This window comes from Centruroides vittatus, unplaced genomic scaffold (assembly GCF_030686945.1).
Source record: "Centruroides vittatus isolate TY-2023 unplaced genomic scaffold, ASM3068694v2 contig_1309, whole genome shotgun sequence".
NCBI lineage: Eukaryota > Metazoa > Arthropoda > Arachnida > Scorpiones > Buthidae > Centruroides > Centruroides vittatus.
Genome location: NW_027120832.1, coordinates 287,871 through 295,649, shown reverse-complemented (window position 1 = coordinate 295,649; position 7,779 = coordinate 287,871). Strand labels below are relative to the sequence as shown.

Here is a 7,779-nt window from a genome sequence, read left to right as displayed (position 1 = left end):
TTCACAAATATCCTGAAAATTCGAACTTTTTGCCTTCGTTGGTAACGAGTTTTAAACAATTATAATTGGTTAAATTTGAATTGTTGTTGTATAATTCATAGCGCGTGCGAGATATCGCGATTTGCTATCGATCAAAATGAGTTGCGAGGAAACACGCGACACAACTGTGCAAATACGTTACGGAGATCGATCGATCTATAGTTCCGAGTTTCAAAATCCAAAGGAAATCTTTTGATTGGTATGTATAATTTTCTTGCTATGATTAAAATGATTGTCAGTGAAAATATTATTATTTTTTTTTTTTTTGAGAATTTGCGAATATTTTGATCTTCGTTCCTCTATTGTTTAAAGCGTTCCTACTGAATTGCCGACGTAAGCAAAACCCCAAATTCATTAATATAAGAACAGAATGAATAAAAATTGATACTTAAACCCAAAATCTTGCTTAAAAAATATTTTAATGAGAGACACTCAAAATATTCTGGAAAGTGTGAGCCACAAATTTGGTAAATAGAGCGAAGTAATGGGATCTCTCGATCATCTCAAGCTCATCGTCGTGGTACTTTCATTGTTCATTTAGAATCGACATAATTTCACCAAATTTATAGTAAAAACATTCCTAACTTTTGAAATATTTTGAAGGACTCTTTCCCAGTGAGGGTCGTTGTAGTGAGGGACGGAGCTCGACGTATCCGCGTCCATAAAGAGTTTCGAGGTTCTTCGCCAGGATTCGATCTGGGATTCTCCAAATCGGCATGTTGACGCCTTAACCTACTCGGTCATTTGGCCACTTTTGCAATATTTGTATAAAGAATTGTTTACGCAAGATGACTTGTGACATATTTTGTTTTGTTCTTATTTAATTAAGCTTAGCTGATGTGTCCCTTGCCATAGTTGATGAAATCGTCATTTGTCATGAAGTTTAAAATGAATAAACTAACATTGAATTTGTAAGTTCGCCGACCTGGTGGAGATCGGGGACTTAAAATCCGACTTCTCGGACACTAGTGTAAGTTTGCTGATTTTTAGAGGGGATCGTTAATCCCTCGTCAGGATGATCTAGAGTCGTTTGCATGTGGCGGAGGAGGCACATATGACAAGTATCTTACAAAAAATCATTTATTTTAACACAAAATAACTTACACTATGCACAAAGTTTCTTTCAACAAGTAAATGTTCGAACGTTAAGAGTGTCGAAGATGGTTTTCTCTATAGTTGCTCAATGATGGGCCCCCAGGCAGCGGCAGGTGAGGAGAATCGTAGGTTGGCGTTGGTGACATGGCTCTCTGGATGGGCACAAGTACGGAAAAGTCCGTGCGTTGACACACATGTCTTCTTGCTTCCGAAACTTCTCGGAGGGTCTCCCGTCGTGTCCCTCAAGATCGGCATTATCTATCTCCGTTCTACCTTTTTTGTCCACTCCGATTGGTTCTACGATTGTCCGAAAAACGAGACCTGTTCGGGTCCCGAGAAGGTTCGCTTCGGGGAATTTATTCGACACCATCCGCTAACTCTGGACGGAAGGTGTTGATGGGACTTTGAACTTGCGCTCATGTTATTCCATTGTTGTCTAGTCTATGACATCTTAAAATTTTAATGACCTGACGCAATGTTCTCTTTTATAATTAACCTTTCCCCCTTTTCAAAAATTTTTCTATGTTTTAATTGCTTTCATACGAGTGCCTTGAAGGCCCATATCCACCGGAGAACGCTCGTTTGCATTTATTGCGTCATGTTTTACATCAATAATATATATATATTTTTTCCTCGTCTCGGTTTCATAAAACCAACGAACAAAAGCATCCGATCTTTGATCGGTTTTAACAACGGAGGTAGTTTTTCTAGTTTTGTTTTAAAAATTTTCTAATATAAATATTTAATTTCAACCCGTTTTTGGGACCTCAGAAATTCATAATGACAAAACCGCGTTACTAAGATTTCAAGATGGTTCGAGTGAGACTCAATATATATATTCGAAGTACCATTTGCAAGTTTACTTATACTTAGATGCAAATTTACTTTGAGGCAATTGCAGATGCCTATATCAAACAGCCAAGTAAAACATCTATAATGGAACATAAATAATTGTAAGTTGCAGACAAAATGGCGGATAATTTTAATTTGGATCTTTGTAATACGGACTTCATTTGAAGTTTCCTTGATTTTTCTAACTTAACTTAATGTCTTTATCTTCGAAAGTTAAAAATACATCTAGAAAAATTTCTTTATATGAGGTAGAGCATGATATACAAACTCTATAAAGTTATATAACGGATTTATATAAGGTTGAATTGTATACATTCAAATAGAATCGATATATTTGAAATTTTTGTATCGATAACTTAAAATTAATTAATGTCGTAAAATAGCGTGCATACAATAATTGACGGGCTTAGTGGAAAAACGGTGTCTCCCGCAAAATTACAAAAAGTGAGTTATAAACAAATTCGAATTTATTCATCATGGATCCTCTTCTAAGAAATTTTTACGGTTCAGGTACAGTAAATGCCCAACGGGTTATATCCGTACATTAATGAAACGTTGCAAACAGAGCCGTAGCAATTCACTGGCAAAGGAGCAAGTGCCAAGCAAGCATTTACGCGACGTGAATTAAAATACTAATGCATTGCCAAGGGCGCCGAAAACATTGCTGATGCTTTGGTTAAATAGTGCTGATAAATTCTCTTTTTTCTCGAAACTTATTAATGTGGAATATGCCATTTTTACGGAAAATTATTCCAGGACATTCCTTTTTTTTTTGCATCTGTAATCAAAGATATAATAATATCTTTGTTTACAGTATTAACTTTTAATGATTCAAAAACATTGTATAACGTTCAGTTGCCATTTTCATAGTTTTTTATTTAATTATTATCGTTATAACTTCGAAAAAATTGTGAAAAAGTTTATGCTTCAACAATAATTACTAATTAAACAGTTGCCAACAATATGACATCAAATTTGAGTCTTCAAAAATAGAAAAAAAAATAAACAATTGGCAACAAATTTCAGTCACGCGATCATTTAATAATTTCTCAACATACTAAATTTGAATATTTAAAAAAAATATTGAAAAATATAGTCTCAACTTCTTGTTTATATGTTCAATTCCCAATTAAATATTATAACAAAAAATACACCAATAGATTTATAATTTATTGTTTTCAAGATTTCTAGTTAGTCAAGTAGTTACGATCCCACGTGCGTAAATACGTTTAAGTTTACATACTACCTATCGTAAAAACCACTCTTTCAATAAATGACAGTCCGATAAGACCCAGAAATAAGCAAATTTTGATAATATAATAGCGATAGCCAAAGGCTTAAGCAACGTAATGTACCATAACTATTCTTTATAACATTTTGCAATTATTTTTAATATTTTCTGCAAAATTCGCAGCTCGATAGGGGAATATACAAGCTAAACATTGAGCCTTCGATCGATACTAAACTCTCATAGATTTATCACGAAATGTTTAATAACCATATTTAAAATACGTTAATTGGTATTTTCCCCTTTAACCGCTTGACATACTTTAACGAGGAATTTAATGCTTAAAAAAATAAAAATCGTAAAATTTTTCCATTTTTGTTGACCTTCATACATGGCTGAATATGTGTAGCGTGTCATTTTTAATCTATAATTATTTATAATGCATAATAACTAAATTGAAACGACTTTTTAACATTTAAATAAGATTTCAGTGTACAGTTTTGATATTCCTAAATAAAAATCTTAATTTAGTTCATTATTAAATGTTATTCTGAATCGATCGATCGAGAATTATGGATTCGTTTATCACGAACCGTCAGTGATGCAGCAAGGATTATCGTAATTTTTCCTATTACTTTTTTTTTTTTTTTTTTCTTTCTTACAGTTTTCTTTAATACAACCTGCTTCAGCCTAATAAGAACTTAAAAAATGAGAACTATAAACACTTAAATTTTGCTTAAATTCTTAATGTCATTGTAAGTAATTATATTAATATATATATATATTTATATGTCTTTTATCTAAAATTTTTAGCGCTAATTGTTCTTAGAAGGTAATATTATGCAGATGTAGGCCTAATTACGTTATTCTCTATATTTTCCTGTTGGAGACATTCCAAACTGTAAACGGATAATAGAAATTTAAAATGATAAAGTTGTAAGATGTTTAGAAAAAAAGTTAATTCTTGATAAGCAGAATAAAACTAAGCAAAACAGTAAATCATAAGGTCACATCAATTAAGGAACTAGCATTTTTCACCCGTCATGGGACTAGCAACCAGGATGCCAGATCAGCAATCTGATAATGAACTTATTATGATTCGAAAATTAAAATTTAAATCAATATTTTGAATAACAATTACACTCGAGAACCACGCAGAACACATTTTTCTTGGCATCACTCTTAAATTCGTGAGAGAATCGGTAAAAATTATGTCATACAAGGAAGAAAAGAGATGCAATTGCAACTTCACTATTGTGCCCTATATAAGATACATTGATAAGCTGGGTTATAGAGAACAAGAATATCAAGTTAGTAGAAGGCTAACTAGAAAACCAATAAAATTATTAAAAAATATGCCTCGTCATTCATCCATTCCATATTCATCTAGGCCAAGGTTTCTTCCTAAATGAAAATAATAAATTAACGCAATACGCCCGAATTGTGTTTAATTGTGTTACGAATGTTTTAAAATTCCACAAACAATGCAAATCGATCGAGCACGAATCGATCGATTTATATGACGTAAGCTTTATGAGGCGAATTCTATGTCATAAAGTTTGACTTGTACAGATACTTTTGCTTTTATGCCACTATGCCAATAGAAAAACACACAGAAATCTTTAAGTTTTTTTGGTGGAAATTAGCGCCGTTAGTGTGCCATTTTACTAAGTGAATTGCAAGAAAATTGTAAGATCTTACGATTATTTACAGTCATTAATTAATAAATAATTAGTACTTTTAAGAGGAAGTAACTTCACCAATAAAATGTTCTGAATCATAATGTACTGATATTTTTAAATTAAACAATTCTGCAGAAATATTGTTTGTTATTTTGATTGATGCGGAAAATTAAGGTGATTAATTAACATACTAATTTATTTAGATGTTTAAAACTAGAATATGTATTAAAAAATAATCTATTTGCTACTGTTGTTATAATTAACTTACATGACCCATTTGTTATTATTTAAAAAAATAATATATGATATTTTATCGTTGAATTAAATATATCTTTAAGATAAAACTATAAAATTTAATCCAGGTTATTTTGGATAAATTCCAACTTTTGTTTTTGTTCCTTAGGATGTTTGGTAGAGTGACCTTGATAGTAACAAGGAAAGTTTCTCTCGTGAATTTTTGATTCATCATTTTAAATTTTTAACGTAATTTCGAGTATAAACTTCGCTAAAATTAAAGTTCTAACGCGTATAATCCGCAGGAAGCCATCCAAGAACGTAATTCGTTAGCGTGTCTACGGGCTAGAAACACATTGAAAATCTTTATAAAATATACACAAATTACTTAAAATATTGGGTATGTATATTTTTAAAAAATAGAAAAATCGAAAAAAATTAGCGAAACACGCACCGCATATAACACGGTCGTTGTTTTGTATTATCGAATTAAACTATATAAAGTGTAGTTACCTGTCCCGAATTAAGAGGAATTATTAGTCAATTTAATGTTTTTTTCCACCACTATAAAATTAAAAAAATTTAATTTTTAAGCAGCTATGATCGATGAACTTGACCCAATTAAATCATTTCAAACTCGAAATATTTATATATAAGCCGCACCCTTTTTTTTGGTATATTTTTGTGATATTTTAGTTTCCGTGACGAAGTGAAAAAAAAGGGAATTTGTAAAGAAATTAAATTTTTTATTAGGCTTTTTTGAAGGTTCAGAGTGCACAAACGTTGTCTTTGGAGATAGATTTGTAATGTTTTTATTATAAAATCCAAGTAGTTTGCGTAACTTGTGCTGCGTGAGCGATTTATAAATAGTTCTTTATATATTGTAAAGGTCGTTTTGACATTTCTGTAAGGTGTCCAAAGCGATCTCACGTATCCCCAAAAGAACCTCTTCCTGTTATTAACAACAACTACCGACGTAGCTTAAAGGGATATTTCGAGTGAAAATAGGGAATTTTTTAAAATTTCATTTCGAACAATTTAGGGATTAAAACGTTTTTATCCGTTATTCGGGGATTTTTTAAAATCCTTTCGTAACTCGTACGATAACCTAAATTCCCTACTAAAAAATTTATGACAGATTCAAATTAACAAAAATTATAATTATTATTTATATGTATAGGGTTTATAATGCGAATTTATTGTTTAAATTCCTGTTCGTTTCGTAAATAAATAAATGAAAGCAGTTTATGGTATTTTAGTCGGTTGTCAAGGTTACATCGGGTAAAAATCGGGTAGACATGATTAATTCTGATATTTTTATACTTTGATTCGTCCTCCCGTGTTGTTTTAAAGTAATATCGTTCCTAAATTTTGCATTAGTTTAGCTATCGGTTTTTATTTTTCTGCTTAATTAATCAATTCCATTAACTTAGGGATTTTTTTACGTAAACATAGAGTCATTCATCCTTGGGGTGACTGAAAGTTCCCTGATTAATTTTTAAATATTAATGATGATAAAAGCAAATGTGTCTAATTATTGACAATTTAATGCATTTGTATTGATTATAACTTGCGAAATCAATATTAATATTGCGTAAGTAATCAATTTTTATCAACAATAATAGCAATTTATTTCCCTGTATTTTCTTTAGGAATTTTTTTATTGCCTTAAAATAAATTTATTTGCAACTTTACACGAATATCAGATTATTCTGTATTACATCAACTTTAGTGTTTTTTTAAATACAAAATATTAACCAAAATTCATTAAATTATTAAATATTTTTTAATAAAATATTATTATTAAAATATTACATTTGTCTTGATTTTTCAATAAATAAAAGTTTATCAAAGCTTAGATTTATATTAATTAAATTTGTATTTAAAATACCTAATTAAGTATTTGAAGCATTAATTTATTGTTATAAAAATGCCTCATTTTATTTAATTAAACTGCATAAACAAGTCATTAATCATACAAAAATTTCCTCTTATTTTTTTAATTGATAATTATAACAAAATATCCCTAATTAGGGATATATCCCTAATCATTACGTGAACAAAGTTTTTTAAAAATAAAATAAAAAATGTTTTTTAATTAAAATTAATGTTCAATTTGATCAATTTGATATTTAAATTGAATTTGTATTAATAAATATACTTTAAACTACTTATATAAAACAACGTATTGATTCATAACGTATACAAAATATACCTATTTTTATTATCACATAGACGATGTTTAATTTATTATTATTATTATTATTATTCGCTAATAGTTTTTAAGATTTAAAAACAATTTTAATTGTGATTTGCGAATCACTTTAAGAGGAGGCAACGTTTTTATCGTGGGGAAGTTTCCCTATATTTATGAAAACAAATGATTTCGTAACGATGACGTTATCCTTCACATCACGTGACCTGTCATGGTTACACAGAATTTCACGTTTCTCGTATTACTCTCGATCTGAATTCCATTCCGAAGTGTTCAGCCATCGAGATCGTCGTATTAATAATTCAGAAGCTTTAAAATAATGGATATTAGTGATAAAGATGCGTATAGAATCCTGGAATTAACACAAAGTATGTTGTTTTGTTGTTATTATTGCTTTTAATCGTGCATTGCTTATGATCAATAGCGTAAGATTC

The 7,779-nt window shown here is 30.0% G+C and overlaps 1 protein-coding gene across 3 annotated transcripts in view; it reads left to right on the top strand.

Annotated features, from left to right (window-relative positions):
• The first annotated feature begins 219 nt into the window (after window positions 1–219).
• Window positions 220–7,779, top strand: part of LOC136989935 (uncharacterized) — a 95,643-nt gene continuing 88,083 nt past the window's right edge. For 2 of the 3 annotated variants that reach the window (XM_067288245.1, XM_067288258.1), the window contains exon 1: window positions 7,531–7,713. The gene's annotated coding sequence lies outside the window, so the exon portion shown is untranslated. Of the gene's footprint in view, window positions 239–7,530; window positions 7,714–7,779 lie in introns of those variants that run through there. The other variant, XM_067288253.1, reaches the window with a different exon arrangement.